General features: G+C 47.3%; 1 protein-coding gene across 1 annotated transcript in view; it reads left to right on the top strand.

Moving 5' to 3' along the window:
- Nucleotides 1-19,124, top strand: part of GAB3 (GRB2 associated binding protein 3) — a 197,053-nt gene that overhangs the window by 77,316 nt on the left and 100,613 nt on the right. The window lies entirely within an intron of this gene.

Below are 19,124 nucleotides of genomic sequence, written 5' to 3' on the forward strand. Positions count from 1 at the left end.
AACGACCTGGCCCCTGCTGTGAGGTCGCCGGTCGTTGCTGAATGTCCAGCTTCATTTTTTGGTCGTCACTCTCCCGCTGTGACACACACATCGCTGTGTGTGACAGCGAGAGAGCGACGAAATGAAGCGATCAGGAGCCGGCACTGGCAGCTGCGGTAAGCTGTAACCAGCGTAAACATCGGGTAACCAAGGGAAGACCTTTCCCTAGTTACCCGATGTTTACGCTGGTTACCAGCCTCCGCTCTTGCTGCCAGTGCCGGCTCCTGCACTGTGACATGTGGCTGCAGTATGCATCGGGTAATTAACCCGATGTATACTGTAGCAAGGAGAGCAAGGAGCCAGCGCTAAGCAGTGCGCGCGGCTCCCTGCTCTCTGCACTGTGACATGTAGCTGCAGCACACATCGGGTTAATTAACCCGATGTGTGCTGCAGGAGAGCAAGGAGCCAGCGCTAAGCGCGGCTCCCTGCTCTCTGAACATGTAGCACAGCGACCTTATGATCGCTGCTTCTGCTGTGTTTGACAGCTAAGCAGCGATCATAACAGCGACTTACAAGGTCGCTGTTACGTCACCGAAAATGGTGACGTAACAGCGACGTCGTTGTCGCTGTCGTTTAGTGTGACACCAGCTTTACTCATTGGGGATATCTTTAACCCTTGTCTTGCTCAATAATAACTCAATAATGATTGTATAAATCAAGATGGAAATTTTCGGTCCATCTATGTAACGATATTGAGAAGTCTTTTTTTTTTTTTGTTTATCAGCTGCCATATAGAAAAATGGCCCTTATAATGTATCCGTCATCAGTCCCAATTGTGGAATTTGGGTATGCATGCCATACAATCACTTTAGACCTGTTGTGATACATGGTGACCTTCCGTATTCAGAAAACACTTTCACTGTCAGTTGTAGCCACTAATGTTTCTTTCAGTGAAGATATGAAATTACATTTTAGCTTTTAAAATGCATCATGGGAATTATTTCCGGGCGTCTAAGAACTGAGTATTTCATAGGTGTGGTAATAGCCTCACAGAAATGTAGAGAGGTTGGCAATAAGATGTAGACATTTTGTTAACATTAGTTCAGTGGACATTGAAAACCACTTACTATATTTTTCATTTTATAAGATGCACCGGATTATAAGACGCACCTCAAATCAAATTTAGAGATTAAAAAAAGGTAAAAAAAATGGGGTCCGTTTTATAATCTGGTGGTGTCTTACCGGGGAGGTGGGGCAGCAGAGGTGGTCTAGCAGGGTCACAGGAGGCAGGAGAGGTGATGAAGTACGACGATGCTGCTAGCGGAGCAGAGGGGGGCACAGATGCTCACTGTGGGCTGCGGCGCTCTGCCGGGGCAACTGGCGCTGCTCTGTGCTGGGGCAGTGGGCAAAGCTCTGTGTTGGGGCAGCTGGCGCTGCTCTGTGCTCTGGCGGTGAGGAACTGGCCATTGTGAAGATGTCAGCAGTGCGGGTTTCAAAGCTTGAGCCAAGAGCTCCATCTGAACACTCGCCGACTCTGAGTACCATTATTTGAAGCGCTTACAGCCGACATCTTCAGAATGACCAGTGCTTTGCTGCTCGCTGCACAGAGCCACGCCACCTGCCTCACAGAGCAGGGCCACCCACTGCACAGAGCAGCGCCACAGAGAGCAGCGCCCACAGCACAACATTGCCCCTGCCTCCTGTGACCCGTCTCTACCACCCCCGGTAAGCTACATTCGGATTTTAAAACGCACCCATCTTTTCCTTCCAAATTGAAAAATACGGTACTAGTAAATTGGCTTTTTCAAAATGGACATGTGGTCAACAGTATAACACAAGAATAAACTGTAGATGTGAATCTCTCCAGTCCATAATCATTTCAATAGAATCATAAATTTTGTGTTTTGTCTCAATTCGAGCTAAGTGAATAAATCCAAGTGGAATTGACTTCTCGAATTTCATAAAATTCGATATTCAGCAAAATGTGGATTTGTTTGCAATTTGTTTCTGCAAAGTGGCCACCACAGGGCCATGAAAAGGTTTGGAAGACAAAAAAAATATATTTACACTAACTTCATTGCTCACCTCTTTGGCCTCTGCACTCCTCGCCGCCGCTCATCTGGTCATTCTTGCATCTTCTAATCCCTGACGCTCATGCTGAAATCCATGGGATTTGCACACTGAGGTAGAATTTCTGGCTCTGATGAGGCTTGGGACGGTTCTGTGCATGTGCGTGCAAGGTCACGGAGTACGTCCTGGTAGCTTCAAGTCATGACCTTTTGCGCACTTGCACAGGACTCTCCTGGGCCGCATCAGAGACAAAAGTCCCAGCTCAAGGCAAATTCATATTTTGCCTGATCGGCTCATCTCTATTCACTGTTTGATATAACTGTGTGTTTGAAGGTATATTTGCTTTTTGTAAGTTGATCATACCATCTTATATATCTGGGTGACAACACATATAGTCTACTATACATATACTATTGTGTCAGGCTAAAAGGATAGCCATTTCTGGAAAGACAAGTAGAGTCCAAAGTTGCATATTTGAAAAATTAAAGTATATGGGGTCCATTGGTGGCTCCATCTGAATTTCATTTTTGTTGGGATTAGGACTCCAAATGAAGTCATCAACTTGCAGGCTAAATGTAACATTAACCTTGTCTAGTATGTGTGTAAGGTGTAATATAAGTGTTCTGAGCATAACACTAAAAAGACATTGAGCATATTACAGCACTATTGTATGTCCTTGGTATCCAACCTTTATGACCTTGAGAGCCACACCCAGCTTTGAGAGAAATTCGCAAGCCACATCCAGCTCTGAGAGATGGTCCTGAGCCACATTCAGCTCTGAGAGATGGTCACAAGCCACATCCAGCTCTGAGCGGGGTCGCGAGCTACATTCAGATCTGAGAGAGGATCGCGAGCCACATCCAGCTCTGAGCAGGGTGGCGAGCTACATACAGTTTTCAGAGAGATTCACGACCCATACTCAGCTCTGAGAGATGGTCGCGAGCCACATCTAGCTCTGAGAGAGGGTTGTGAGCAACATTCAGCTCTGAGAAAGATTTGCAAGCCACATTCAAGTGTGAGAGATGGTCTTGAGCCACATTCAGCTCTGAGAGATGGTCTTGAGCCAGATTCAGCTCTGAGAGATGGTCACGAGCCACATCCAGCTCTGAGAGAGGGTCGTGAGCCACATACAGCTCTCAGAGAAATTCATGACCCACATTCAGCTCTGAGAGATGGTCGCGAGCCACATCCAGCTCTGAGAGAGGGTTGTGAGCCACATCTAGCTCTGAGAAATGGTCACGAGTCACATTCAGCTCTGAGAGACAGTCATGAGCCACATCCAGCTCTGAGAGAGGGTTGCGAGCCACATCCAGCTCTGAGAGACAGTCGTGAGCCACATCCAGCTTTTAGATATGGTCGTGAGCCACATCCAGATCTGAGAGACGGTTGTGAGCCACATCCAGCTTTGAGAGAGGGTCACGGGCCACATTCAGCTCTGAAAGATGGTCGCAAGCCACATTCCTGTTACACGTCGTGGCTCTCTTGTTGCAAGGAATGCGGTGGTCTCCCATTCCTTGTCTGCCACGAGCCCTCCTGCTCAGCAGCGCCAAAGGTCTGGGAGACTGTGCAGTCTGCAGGAGTTGCCTCCTCAGAGATTCAGCAGAAGGGTGACACCTAGTGGTTCTCCACTTGCAAGGAATGGAGCGGTCTCCCATCCCTTGCCTGCCACGAGCTCTCCTGCTCAGCATCACAGAGCCTCTGGGAGGTTGCGCAGTGTGCAAAGAATAGATGCTCAGGGAAGCAGCAAGACTTCCCATGTCTCTGCACATTGTGAAACCGAGGATCCCGCCTTTATGACCCAGAGGCAGGAAGATGAGCATGTGCTCCACGTGACGTCTTCTGATTCGCTCACTGATATCACACGGTCCCATGACGAGGCTGGTGATGTGCTGAATCCTGACTGGCTGGGCCAGGACGTCACGACCCCTGATTGGGTCACGCCCATCTCGCGCCCGCCCTTGGGTGGAGCTACACCTCCTTAAAAGCTCCCCCTGCCATCATGGCGGTGCGCGACCGTCCTTCTATGTTTGGATGTCTGGCAGCGTGCTGCCACGCCACTGCTCAGGCATTACTGTCTTCTGTGGGCTTTGCCCTTGCTGCTTAGGCAGTACCTCGTTTGCAGGCCGTGTTCCTGCCTTGCTGCTCCGGCAGTATCACCTTCAACAGGCCGTGTTCCTGTCCCAGGTGAGCTCCTCAAGTCTCCACCGGACTCACCTGGTTATTGAAAGCACACGTGCGTGGGCACCTCTGTGCTACCCTCGTGCCATATTCTCGTGACTTCCACTGGCACACGTGCGTGGGCACCTCTGTGCTTCCCCGTGCAACAGGTACACCGAGCCGTGAGATCCCTGCCATACAACCCTCACGGGTTAGGGCAGATCGGTGTACATAGATCGTCTGTGACATTCCAGACGATCGCTAGCAGCAACCCGCTCACTCTTCACCCACCATAGCGGCGGTCCCTTACACCGCACAGTGGACTTTGACCGGCGGAAGCTGTCCATTTCCCATCTTGGCACGCTTCCCCGGGTCCCCCTCGTAACACATTCCGCTCTGAGAGACGGTCACGAGCCACATCCAGCTCTGAGAGACAGTTGTGAGCCACATCCAGCTTCCGACTCCCTAATAGTAGTGACATCCAGAGACCACATTACCGGTATAATCACAGCCAAACCTTTCCAAAGTAATCACACTAAGGCAGTCTAAGAAGATCCAGGGGTTCCCACAGTACCCCTATTTAGTATTCTGACATCAAGCAACCCTACTAAACTGTCACATCCAGCTTCAAGCACCTCCTCTGACAGAATCATTTACCATACTTAAATTATCTCTAAACCCCCATGGCCAGGATGTAGCCATCCAGATCTGTTCTTCTGTGCAGGGCTACTCACACAATTCTGGAGACCTGATCTTAATAGCGGTTTACTAGACCAGGTGCTATTGCATCAAGCTGACAGACAGCCGCAAGCCACACACTATGGGCCCGCGAGCCACAGATTGGGGACTCCTGGTATAACTGAAGTATCATCTGGTCCTTATATCATTACACCATTAGCTCTGGAATATCTCCCTATCTGACTACTCACATTATATGACAGTTCTATTTACAAATATTTTCCTTTGTGTTGTCCAGTTATATGTGCCATAATTATATATGCCATGTTCATTTCTCTTATAGACGGCAGTTATGGCAGAGACTTCCTGGTGCACAGCATACAGGGTAACAGCCCCAACCTGTTCTTTTCTGTTAACCTGAATTCCTGTAGTTTCCTTCTATCACCATTCTTTCAGCTTGGAGACATTGCTTTTAGCGGCACAAAAGACTGACTGTACCAGATTGTCACACCTACACGTCAGCTGCTTCGCTGCCCTCGTCACCCCTCCTCCCATCGCTGTTTCTATTAGCAACCTTGCATCTACAATAATTGGGGAGGACAGACAGCAGGAGAGAGAATACGCTTATCTCATTATTTACCATCACTTACAGCTTTTAGAGTAAAACATAATGTTGTAATTTCTTTTTCACGATTGTATTATAATTTTCTATGAATTTTCTTTGTCCTCTGAAGACTGGCACAGTAATTCTTTGTCTAGCACTCCATATGTCTCCAGACGTAAGATGATGAATTGGTGAGAAGTAGTGTGCACTCTATCCAGGTTTTCTCTTCCAGTGTCTGTTGAACTAAACCAGTGGTCCCTGACCTTTCTTGCCTTGAGAGCACTGCTCACCCTCCTACCCAGAGCCCCGATTGCCTGTATAATGGCAGCCAAGTCTTTTCCATCGATATCACACCAAGGCAGTATACCTTTTGGTATTATCTAGGGATGCGCGGACCCAAGGAAGTTCGGGTTCACCAAATTCAGACAAACTTTAGTTAAAAGTTTGGGTTCTGACAGGAACTTGATCACAAACCCCATATCAGTCAATGGAGACCTGAACTTTGGTGCTGTAAAATGGTCGTAGTAAGGGCTGCAAAATGGGGGTAAGAGTAAGATAATTGCCCTGCAAACAAATGTGGATAGGGAATAAATTAAAAAAACGACATAGGGTCCCACCTATTTTTGATAACTAGCACAGGTAAAGCAGACCTCAGCTCTCTGCTTTACTTTCACTGGTTATCAAAAATATACTTGAGCCCATGCCGTTTTTTAAAAGGTCTCTCCTATTTTTCATAATAAGCCAAGGTAAAGCAGACAGCTGGGGGCTGATATTATCAGGTTGGGAAGGTCCATGGTTATTTGGCCCTTCCCAGTGTAAAATAGCAGCCCGCAGCTACCTCAGAAGTGGCGCATCCATTGGATGTACCAATTCCCTTACTTTGCCAGGCTCTTCCTGATTGACCTAGTGCGGTGGTAATCAAGGTAATACTTTTGGGGTTAATGTTAGATGTGAATTGACAGTCCAGAAGTTAGTAATGGATAGGCATCTATTAGACACCCCGATTACTAACCTGGCAAGTGTACAGTTAAAAAAGATGAGGTGTTGTGACATGAGTATTTTGTGGCACTTAAAAATATATAAGTATTACCGTTTTTTCTCCTGCACTTTTTAGTACAGTTGTCCTCGCACACTACACAACGCTTCTGTCTACAAATGGCAGCTAATGGAGGAGCAGGTGACCAGACCTGTCCGTCAACCTCCTCCAATTTGAACACAGTTTTCTCATGTGCAGTGTTCTCTGGAGGCGGCTGAGAGACAGGTCTGTTCACTTGCTTCTTTATCACCTGCCATTGTTGAGAACAGAAGTGTTGTGAAGTTTGTGAGAAAGGTTCAACTAAAGGGTGCTTTACACGCTGTGACATCGCTAACGATATATCATCGGGGTCATGTAGTTAGTGACGCACATCCGGCACCATTAGCGATATCGCAGCGTGTGACACCAAGGAGCGACGATCAACGATTACAAAATCGTCAAAAATCGTTGATCGTTGACACGTCGCTCCTTTTCCAAATACCGTTGGTGGTGCATGCCGCTGATTGTTTGTCGTTTCTGTGCTAAACGGATTCCGTTGTTTACCAGAGCCACGGATTGTGACTGATACAAATTGACGGAAATGTGAACTTAGCCTTAGTTGTGGCTAATGTACATGTAGATTTTCAGAAACTACAGAAAGGTACAGTCTAAAGAAGCCCCATGGTGAGTGTGAAAATTGCCAGAAGTCTATTATACTTTAAATACAGATTGAGGAATGGGGAAAAAACCCAAACCAAACATTGACTATCCTACACTGAAAATAAGCCGTAGCACGATTACAGGATTTTTCAAGTATGCTTGAAATATAAATCCCACTCTAAAAACAAGCCCTAGTTATAGAGTGAGGGCATTATGGGGAGTCAAACTGCTCAATTTCTCAGGGCCCCCACTTTCTTAGGGACCCCTGCGTTTTTATTCTGAGGTTAAGCTTGTTTAAGGATCTTTTGGTGACGTCACAGTCATGTGACCATGAGATAACCAAAGGTCTCTTAACTGCAAGAGTTTAAAAGAACTGAACAGGAGACAGCCTGGATGCAGGACGGACATCAGGGGAAAGGGAGAGCAAACTGGGCAATTTCACAGGGCTCCCATTCTCCTAGGGCCACCAGCAGTTCTATCCTATCCTCATATGGTAAGACTGCTTAAGGACCTTTGTGACACCAAGGTCATGTGACTATGATGTTACCAGAGTTCTCTTAATTGCAGGAGTCAGTCTACATCTGAAGGAGAGACAGGCTGGCATGTGTGTGCATTGTGTGTGTGTGTGTGTGTGTGTGTGTGTGTGTATATGTATATATGTGTGTATATATACACAGTATATATATCTATATATATATATATATATATATATATATATATATATATATATATATATATATACAGTGCCTACAAGTAGTATTCAACCCCCTGCAGATTTAGCGGGTTTGATAAGATGCAAATAAGTTAGAGCCTGCAAACTTCAAACAAGAGCAGGATTTATTAACAGATCCATAAATCTTACAAACCAACAAGTTATGTTGCTCAGTTAAATTTTAATAAATTTTCAACATAAAAGTGTGGGTCAATTATTATTCAACCCCATGGTTTAATATTTTGTGGAATAACCCTTGTTTGCAATTACAGCTAATAATCGTCTTTTATAAGACCTGATCAGGCCGGCACAGGTCTCTGGAGTTATCTTGGCCCACTCCTCCATGTAGATCTTCTCCAAGTTATCTAGGTTCTTTGGGTGTCTCATGTGGACTTTAATCTTGAGCTCCTTCCACAAGTTTTCAATTGGGTTAAGGTCAGGAGACTGACTAGGCCACTGCAACACCTTGATTTTTTCCCTCTTGAACCAGGCCTTGGTTTTCTTGGCTTTGTGCTTTGGGTCGTTGTCTTGTTGGAAGATGAAATGACGACCCATCTTAAGATCCTTGATGGAGGAGCGGAGGTTCTTAGCCAAAATCTCCAGGTAGGCCGTGCTATCCATCTTCCCATGGATGCGGACCAGATGGCCAGGCCCCTTGGCTGAGAAACAGCCCCACAGCATGATGCTGCCACCACCATGCTTGACTGTAGGGATGGTATTCTTGGGGTCGTATGCAGTGCCATCCAGTCTCCAAACGTCACGTGTGTGGTTGGCACCAAAGATCTCGATCTTGGTCTCATCAGACCAGAGAACCTTGAACCAGTCTGTCTCAGAGTCCTCCAAGTGATCATGAGCAAACTGTAGACGAGCCTTGACATGACGCTTTGAAAGTAAAGGTACCTTACGGGCTCGTCTGGAACGGAGACCATTGCGGTGGAGTACGTTACTTATGGTATTGACTGAAACCAATGTCCCCACTGCCATGAGATCTTCCCGGAGCTCCTTCCTTGTTGTCCTTGGGTTAGCCTTGACTCTTCGGACAAGCCTGGCCTCGGCACGGGTGGAAACTTTCAAAGGCTGTCCAGGCCGTGGAAGGCTAACAGTAGTTCCATAAGCCTTCCACTTCCGGATGATGCTCCCAACAGTGGAGACAGGTAGGCCCAACTCCTTGGATAGGGTTTTGTACCCCTTGCCAGCCTTGTGACCCTCCACGATCTTGCCTCTGATGGCCTTGGAATGCTCCTTTGTCTTTCCCATGTTGACCAAGTATGAGTGCTGTTCACAAGTTTGGGGAGGGTCTTAATTAGTCAGAAAAGGCTGGAAAAAGACATAATTAATCCAAACATGTGAAGCTCATTGTAGTTTGTGCCTGAAATACTTCTTAATACTTTAGGGGAACCAAACAGAATTCTTGTGGTTTGAGGGGTTGAATAATAAATGACCCTCTGAATAAACTTTTCACAATTTAAAAAAAAAATAAAAAAAAGTATGAAAGTATATCCCGGTACACTTCAGAATTCATTCGGCTACTCTTGTCTGCTGTTATGTCATCAATAAACACAAATGACCCAGTGCCATTGAAAGTCATGCATGCCCATGCCATCATGTTGCCTCCACCATGTTTTACAGAGGATGTAGTGTGCCTTGGATCATGTGCCGTTCCCTTTCTTCTCCAAACGTTTTTCTTCCCATCATTCTGGTACAGGTTGATCTTTGTCTCATCTGTCCATAGAATACTTTTCCAGAACTGAGCTGGCTTCATGAGGTGTTTTTCAGCAAATTTAACTCTGGCCTGTCTATTTTTGGAATTGATGAATGGTTTGCATCTAGATGTGAACCCTTTGTATTTACTTTCATGGAGTCTTCTCTTTACTGTTGACTTAGAGACAGATACACCTACTTCACTGAGAGTGTTCTGGACTTCAGTTGATGTTGTGAACGGGTTCTTCTTCACCAAAGAAAGTATGCGGCGATCATCCACCACTGTTGTCATCCGTGGACGCCCAGGCCTTTTTGAGCTCCCAAGCTCACCAGTCAATTCCTTTTTTCTCAGAATGTACCCGACTGTTGATTTTGCTACTCCAAGCATGTCTGCTATCTCTCTGATGGATTTTTTCTTTTTTTTTCAGCCTCAGGATGTTCTGCTTCACCTCAATTGAGAGTTCTTTAGACCGCATGTTGTCTGGTCACAGCAACAGCTTCCAAATGCAAAACCACACACCTGTAATCAACCCCAGACCTTTTAACTACTTCATTGATTACAGGTTAACGAGGGAGACGCCTTCAGAGTTAATTGCAGCCCTTAGAGTCCCTTGTCCAATTACTTTTGGTCCCTTTAAAAAGAGGAGGTTATGCATTACAGAGCTATGATTCCTAAACCCTTTCTCCGATTTGGATGTGAAAACTCTCATATTGCAGCTGGGAGTGTGCACTTTCAGCCCATATTATATATATAATTGTATTTCTGAACATGTTTTTGTAAACAGCTAAAAAAAACAAAACTTGTGTCACTGTCCAAATATTTCTGGACCTAACTGTATATATATATATATATATATATATATTGTGAGGTATCAACCGGCTGTATTACAAAGGGCCGGCATGTTTTGCAGAAGCGTGGGTGCTCTGCAATGTGAAGCTGGCTGGGACCTGTGGTTCAACAGGATTGCATTAGGCTAAGTTCACATTTCCGCTAAAATCTATCAGTCACAATCCGCTGCTCTTGTAAACAGCGGAATCCGTTTAGCGGATTCCGCTGCTCCCATAGACTTGTATGAGCAGCGGATTGTGACTGATGATGCTGCGTTGCACCCTCCGCCCGACTGATCAGTCGTGGAACGACTGACCGCCGGGCGGGAGGAACGCAGCATGTAACGTTTTTTGAGCAGCGAGATCCGTCGGATTTCGCTGCGCATGCTCTCTGGCTCCCTGCACACGTCACCAGCTTTGGTTGGTTACCCGATATTTACCCTGGTTACGGTGCAAGGAGCCAGCGCTAAGCGGTGTAGGCCCGTAACCAAGGTAAATATCGGGTAACCAAGGTAAACATCGGGTGCTTTGCTGTTACCCGATATTTAGGCTGGATATGTGTGCAGGGAGCCGACACTTCCCCGCTCGGCCCCGCCCCCTCCCGCACTCCGCACATGTATGTACACACACACACACACCTGTCCCCAGCCATGCAGACAAGCACTGACACCCTCGTCTGGCCCCGCCCCCTGCTCGGCTCCGCCCCCTCCCGCACTTTGCATGTGCACACACACACATACATACATACACACACACTCACTCACACATACACTCACCTGTCCCCAGCCATGCAGACCGCAGCACTTCCACTGACATCCTCAGCGCCTGGCCCCGCCCCCCGCTCGGCTCCGCCCCCTCCCGCACTTTGCATGTGCACACACATACATACATACATACATGCACATACACACACTCACTCACTCACAGATACACTCACCTGTCCCCAGCCATGCAGACCGCAGCACTTCCACTGACATCCTCAGCGCCTGGCCCCGCCCCCCGCTCGGCTCCGCCCCCTCCCGCACTTTGCATGTGCACACACATACATACATACATACATACATACATGCACATACACACACTCACTCACTCACAGATACACTCACCTGTCCCCAGCCATGCAGACCGCAGCACTTCCACTGACATCCTCAGCGCCTGGCCCCGCCCCCCGCTCGGCTCTGCCCCCGAACTCCGCCCCCCGCACACAACGGAATCCGACAAAGAATTCTGTTCTTTGTCATCCGTTGTACAGCGTTGAACAGCGCATCAGTCACATGCGTCAAGCGACGCATGTGACTGATACAAATCAACGGAAATGTGAACTTAGCCTTACATGTAGAGCCATGGAAGGGTGTGTGATGCTGATTACACACTCCTTACCACCTGTGGGTGTGGCTCCAGGGGTTAAAGCAATCCTGTCTCTGAACCTGGGAGAAGTGTGTCTAGGGCAGTCTAGAGAGAGGCTGGCTCTAGATGTCCAGTGTGTGGACTGGAAACAAGTGAGAGCAGAGCCGGCAGCTCTGGGTGTTTCAGCCTGCATGGAGGCTGATCACAGGGCTCTGATATTGAGTCTGAGGTGAGTGCAGCCAGGCCAGGGCTGTAGGGCCGAATCTCTCCAGAAGGAGAGACAGACAGACGGGTCTGCAGAGGGCCCTGGGTGCTGGAAGGAACCTTGGCTAGAGTTGTATGCTGGCAGGAGCCAGAGAGTGGGGAAGTTGCTAAACTTCCATTATGGACTTATTGTTTATGTTTGAGGGCAGTTATGCTGAGTGTTTTAAATAAACTGCCAGAATTTCTATGAAGAGACTGTGTACGTGTGTTGCTGAAGCTACCTCACACCGCTGCAAGCGAGTGAAACCCCCACGTTGCAGGGCGCAACGTTACATATGGTGTCTCGAATGCGGGCATGCAGTCTGGTTGCTAGGGGCAATGCAGCCTGGTTGCTAGGGGCAACGGCCTAGGACATATTCCTGTGGATACGGACTGCATGCGGTGGGTCGGCGGGTCCACGAAAATTTTTTGAAGCGGTTTGCGGTGGATCGGCGGGTCCACGAAAATTGTCTGCGCGCTCAAGCAGCTGGCGGTGGATCGGCGGGTCCACGAACAGGGACAGCGCTCTCAAGCACCTGGTGGTGAATTAGCCGGTCGTTGGGGACCCGTGCTGCAGTGGCGAGAGTCCAGCGACTGGAGGTTCCAGGCCAGATGGAATTGCAAGGCCCTGCTTGGTGAGCAGTGATACACCACAGGCTGGAGATCCTGGTTGTACGGGCGGTACAACCCGGAAAGGTTAGTGGTTCTCTAACCCCCCCCCGGTCTTTGACCACCGGGTATTACCCATTGGAGCGCCCCTCCTGTTCCTCTTTTCGTTGCAGCATGGAGGAGCTCCTGAACCAGCTGCTGCAGAGCCAGCAGCACCATCAGCATGTGCCTGGAGGTCCAGTGACAGCAGTGGGGACTAAAAGCCAAAAAGAGGGAATGGTCCCTGCGGACGTTGTGGAGGAGCTGTACCAGTTCCTGGTCCAGGGACAGCAGAAGCTGTCAGTGTGTAGCGATGTCGCAGCCATGGACCAGTTTGAGCGTTCCCTTCAGGGGCCAGTATGGACACTGGGTGCCCAGGGAGACAAGGGCAAACTGTGTGAACTGGGGGCTAAGGACATTGCATGGAAACCGCAAAAGGGGGCGGAGTCCCAGAAGGGAATAGTTGCCCATAAGGGGGTGGAGTCCCATAAAGCGGTGGTTGCCCATAAGGGGGTGGAGTCCCATAAAGGGGTGGTTGCCCATAAGGGGATGGAGTCCCAGAAAGCGGTGGTCCCCCAAAAGGGTGCGGAGCATCCCAAATCCAAGGGTGAAGTGGCACAGATGGACTGTAGCCAGGGAAAACAGTGTTCATGCCACAAGTGTCCTGTTTGCAATATAGACCACCCATCCGACGAGAAGCCACGTCTGTGTTCCGTGGAAGTGGATGGGGAATCTGTAACAGGGGTCGTAGACTCAAGGAGCTTGGTGACCCTGGTGAGGGCCACTTCTGATGTCAACTTGATTCCTGGAAGGAAGATCCACGTCGGCTGCACCCACAATAATGAGACAGAATACCCGGTATCCAGCGTGGTCATTAAGACAGCCTGGGACAGTGGTTCTCATGATGTTGGAGTAGTCTCAGATTTACTGCACCCAATTATTATAGGTTGGGACTCTAAATTATTTGTGCACTTGTGGAAGCAGGGGGACGTATACGGTTGCTTGTGTAAGAGCCGGAACAGCCCAAAGGAAACCCCACCACATTGGGAGGTGAAAAGGGGTCCTTGTTGTGCAGTTATGTGTGGTAAGGAGGAGATAGCACCTCCTAAAATTGACTGTCCTCAGTTAGGGGTGACCAAAGAAAATGATGGACGGACCCAACTTAGTGACATAAGGACTAAGGGAATAACCGATAGTGTGACCGTTAAAAACGGGGTAGCTCCAGAAAGGGAGGCAGACATCTGGTTAAGTGGGGACATGATAGTCCAGGATACCAGGGGGAGTGATGATGACTCCAGTAAAGACACTGACTCTAGAAAAGTGACACACGAGTACAGTGTGGTACAGATGGGTGAGAAGGGCAAAACTTCCTCCCGACGCCGAAGACGTAATAAGCGCCGAGAGGGGGCACAGTGTAGGCCGTCTGAGGGTGCAGAGAAAGTGACATGCCTGGTTAATGAAGACATGGTGCTAATAACACCTGCTACGGTGGAGTCAGACGGTGATATCCTACAAAAGACTGAGGAATCAGAGATTGAACTGACACATTGTGACGACAGAAATCAGCGCGCTGCAAGTGCAGAGAAGGAGCCAACCAAGGACGTAATGGTGGTGGTCCCTATGATTTCAAAGTGTGAAGTTGATAGTCTGTCAGGCGAGAGTGGTATAGGAAATGGAATCCTAGAGTGTGGGGGAAGGAATAATCCCCAACAGTCGTGGTGAGCAGACTGGTGAACTACCAAGTGCTGGGGTGGATGACAGCGAATGTAGCCCCAAAACTCTAAAAGGAACAGAGTGCCATGTTGAAGGGTGTGACACCCAGGCTGAGGGTGGCACTGCAGAGACCCCAGAGGAAGGTGAAGATAATGCAGTGAAGACCCAAGAAACAGCTGGTGCTGAAGTGAAGAGAGCCTCTGAGGAGGTGAAGTCTGGAGCAAAGGTCTCATCCAGGACTGGGAGCCTGCCTGACCTGCTTGCTAAAACCATGATGGAGGATATAGAGACGGTCATGGGTAAGAAGAGTAAGAAACCCAAATGTTCTGAAGCTGAGTTGGAAGAAGCCTCAGAAATAGTGTGTCGTAGACCAGAGAGGTCCGCAAGTGAAGACTCATTCAAGAGGATGAGCAAAGACCATCTGCAAGAAGAGATACTTCTTAGGCAGCCTACTGAGAGTCGAGTAAGGGAGCTGGAGAAAGAAGTGGCTGAGCTCCGAAGTCGCTTGGCAGAGTACCAGTCCAAGTCCCAGGGAGCCTTGGAGCAGATGGAGCAGCGAGTGTCAATCCTGACCAAACATGTTGAAGCAGGGGAGGCCCAAAGAGAGCTGACTTTGGAAGCTAAACTTGACAAGCATGTGGCAGGGATGAATGAGACTTCTGTAGTCAAGTGCATGGTGGATATACCTAAGGACTTAAGAGAAGCGTGTGCCACCGAGTGCATGCATGACGAATTTAAGAGAGCTGTGGAAGCGTGTGAGGTCTACTGTACCCCAGGGGCTGAACAGTTAGTGATATTGTCCACCAGTGAAATTACTGGGCAGCGGGTGGCTATTCTAAAGGACATGCACTTCAGATGTGTTCGTATGAAGTGGCAGGTCCAACTGCAAAAGGAAGAAGCCACTAGACAGCTAGAGTATAAAAGGAAAGCGCAGAGTCTGGCGGAAGATATTGTCCAAGTACCCCGGGCTCTGGTGGGGAGAGTCATTGGAAAAACCGGACGAGTCATGCAAGACATGGTGAATAAATCAGGATTGGTGAGATTAAGAATCCCTGCTGCTAATGAGAGCAAGATACCCAGGGAAGCTGGTATGGTTCCGTTTGTCTGTGTCGGGACTGTAGAGAGTCTTGGAAACATTCGAAGCCTTATTGAATATCGGGTACACCATGTACGTGACATGGAGCGGTTGTGGCAAGAAAACCTGAAAATTAAGGAGCAGCTTCGCCAACTGTGTGGGGGACAGCAACCGTCTTCCACCCGTTGTTCAGGGGAAAGAAGTGGAAGATGGCGTGTCGGTCCAGTAGTTCAGACGCGCGATAAAAGGAATCGGCGACAGAGTGGTAACCTACCATGTACTGTAGATAGTGGCCGCTATGAGCTTAGAGTTCCCGACAGTAGCCTTGGGGGTACTCGAGAAAGCCTAGGTTCGGACAAGACTGTAGGTTTTGTTATAAAGAAAACCTTGCATCACCTCTCGTGGGTGCTCTGGAGAAAAATAAGTCAAGTAATGGAAACTCCGGCACACTCACTATCACCCTTGGAGACACAGAAAGTCAGAGACATGTAGCTGATATCAAAATCCTTTTCTTTTTATTTTGTGGTGAAAAACGTGTGACAAAAAAGTGCTGTACAATAGTCCGCCAATCTCAACGTTTCGGCCTATCTGGCCTTCTTCAGGTCGGACGGGCTGATGACAATATATACAATAAAGAAAAACAAAACAAAAATACAGGACATCCATCAGTATAGAGTAATAGAACAAAATAAAAGTTGTACTATAGGCATATTCGGATAATAAGAGAACATATTTGAGAGACAAAGACATGGAATCATTAGCATAGTCAGTGAATATATGAACGTAAATGGTCATGGATGGGGGGTTTTTTAAGGGTTGATTCGTGGCCAACTATGGTGGATGTTATCAAGTATCCATCGTGGCAAGTGCGCATTCGTGTAACGTGAATATTACATGACACACATGGTAAAGAGGCTCACCTCAAGGATGAAAGGACTGGAAGTAGATAAATGTGCACAGGACACCGTTGTAAGACCTATGGTGTAATGAGAATAGTCATCCTCTTGAATAGGTGATGTAAAAGCAGCTTACTAGACTATTGAAGAATTAATTATGTGGTCATACCAATGCTAGACTGTAGTGAGGATTATGGACTACAGGGTAATCAATGTCAGGATATTCTATGCGTAGACAATGTCGGATAGTACTAGGAAAAATAATAATACGTCATTAAGTTAAAAGGAAGTCATGACTATATAAGGTTCAATGCGCAATTATTACCTGTTATCAAGGCATATGGGTCTCAACCTTGTGTTGAATAAATGGTATAATGATACCGATTCGTACGCAGAGGGTCTGGTTTATCTAAGAGCCATCACCTGTAGTAGATGAAATGTATCCTGATATACGTACTTTATGTTAGAATTCTCACAATGGATGACAAGGGATCATAGATTACCTCAGTATTCCATGATATGTAGATTGGTCTATGACGTGGTCAGACGTCTAGAGTGGTTTATTTGGGTATGGTGATCCCTATTGAGGACTAAAAAAGGGGTGAGAGAAGAGAAGAAAAAGAGAGGAAAAAAGGGGAGAGAGAAAACAAGAAAAAGGAAAAAAGAAAGAAAAAGAAAAGAGAGAGAGAGAGAGAGAAAAAAAGGGAGAGAGAGAGAGAGAGAGAAAAAGGGAGAGAGAGAGAGAGAGAGAGAGAGAGAGGGCGAGAGAGAGAGAGAGAGAGAGAGAAAAAAAAGGGAGAGAAAGAGGGAGAGAGAGAGAGAGAGAGAGAGAGAGAAAAAAGGAAGAGAGAGAGAGAGGGCGAGAGAGAGAGAGAGAGAGAGAGAGAGAAAGAAAGAGGGAAAGAAAGAGAGAGAGACAGAGAGAGAGAAAGAAAAGGGGAGAGAGAGAGAGAGAGAGAGAGAGAGAAAGAAAGAGAGAGAGAGAGAGAGAGAGAGAGAAAAAAAGGGGAAAGAAAAGGAAGAGAGAAGAAGAAAGAAAGAAAAAGAGAGCAAGAAAGCAAGAGAGCAGGAGAGCAAGAAAGAGAGCGAGAGCGAGAGAACGAGAGAGCGAGAGAGAGAGCGAGAGAGAGAGAGCGAGAGAGCGAGAGAGAGAAAAAAGGAGAGAAAGAAAGGTTAGAGAGAGAGAAAAAAAGAAAGGAGAAAGAGAAAAAGAAAAAGAAAAAGAAAGGGGAGAAGATGGAAAAGAAAAGGAGAAAAGAACATGTTACCATCTGATTTGGGATGATGCCCCAGTAATATATAAACATGGGAAAAGAATTGCAGACTACCTGAAATGGTGCATAAGGACCAGAGGTGGGAAGCCACGGTGCGGTCACATTCGTCAGCATTTAGTGGAAAACATTGTTAGTTTTAAATGACTTACTGGCTGTATAAGAAAACAGAGAGGGTGTTGGAAAGGTACTCCAAGTTATATAGAACAGACAACTATCATGGAGAATAGATCTATACCTGAGACTCCACTCGTATTTTGTTTGGATAGGGGTCCTAGAGATACAGTGGTGGGAGTCCAGGTAACTAGTGTGGTCGCAAATGGGGAAAAAAGAGGGGATTCATTAAGAGGCAATGTCCCAAAGAGAAAGTATGTCCCCATCGTCAAAATGGGCCACTTACCATGTGCTGGTGTGATGCAGGGGTGAACCGCACGTCCTGTGAGTGTTGGACACTGGCCGAAAGTGATCTATTTATCGGAAGCGATGTCGTAACGTCACTTCCGGTTTCGGAGCTGTCAATTAACATTGAGGCCGGAAGTGAGCTATAGCGCATGCGCAGAGGCGAAAATACACTGGCCTGTTGTTGGTACATAATGGTTGCCTAGCGATGCGTGTCATACCAATGGGTGGAGCGTAAGTGGAAGTGATGACACGCTCATGTGCTTGTGAGGGCGTGCTTCCAGGGCACACAGTGATCCAGGTTGATGGTCTCGGATAAAAGCGGGACATAGGTGCAAGGACGAGTGAGGGGTTAATGGTGGCCCAGGATTGTATATGGGATACCCCACCACACTGGAGATGTTAATTCTGTAAAGGGATAAAAGAAAAATAAAATTAGGGAACATAAAACACCCTAAACACTGTACATATATGGGATAACAGTATGATAAGCTCATGATTAACTTTCACTATGATTATACTGTTGTTATTGTGAATCTATGGTCTATTTTGGCTGTCAATAGATATCTTATTGGTGTAACCCTTGAGTGACAATATCAGTACCATTACCAGAATGAGGACTTCGAGAGATCCTGTACATGCAAATGACTTGTAGATATACATAAAGGAAAAAACATGTTAGTACATTATGACAATGAAAGTTGGATAGACGAGATCACAGGTTTGGAAGACCTTCAAAAACCTGATTCATATTTACGATTCAGGCCATGGGGCTCGAGGGTCCCCAGGGTATGAATCCAACGCGCCTCCTTTTCGCGGAGTGATTTAACCCTGTCCCCACCCCTGCGGTGTGTGCACACTTGGTCAATGACCTGGTATCTAAGCTGGGAGATCCTGTGCCCTGCTGAAATAAAATGGGATGGAATAGGCAAAAGAGAGCGTCCACACCTAATGTCGGACTTGTGTTTGTTTATTCGGTCTCGGACATGTTGGGTAGTTTCCCCAACATATCCGAGACCGCAGGGACATTTTATGTAGTACACCACATGGGAACTGTCACATGTGAAAAAATCTCTAATCTGGAAGACTTGGCCTGTTCTGGGGTGAGTGAAGGTGCTACCCTTCGTA

This window comes from Anomaloglossus baeobatrachus, chromosome 9, assembly GCF_048569485.1.
Source record: "Anomaloglossus baeobatrachus isolate aAnoBae1 chromosome 9, aAnoBae1.hap1, whole genome shotgun sequence".
Taxonomy (NCBI): domain Eukaryota; kingdom Metazoa; phylum Chordata; class Amphibia; order Anura; family Aromobatidae; genus Anomaloglossus; species Anomaloglossus baeobatrachus.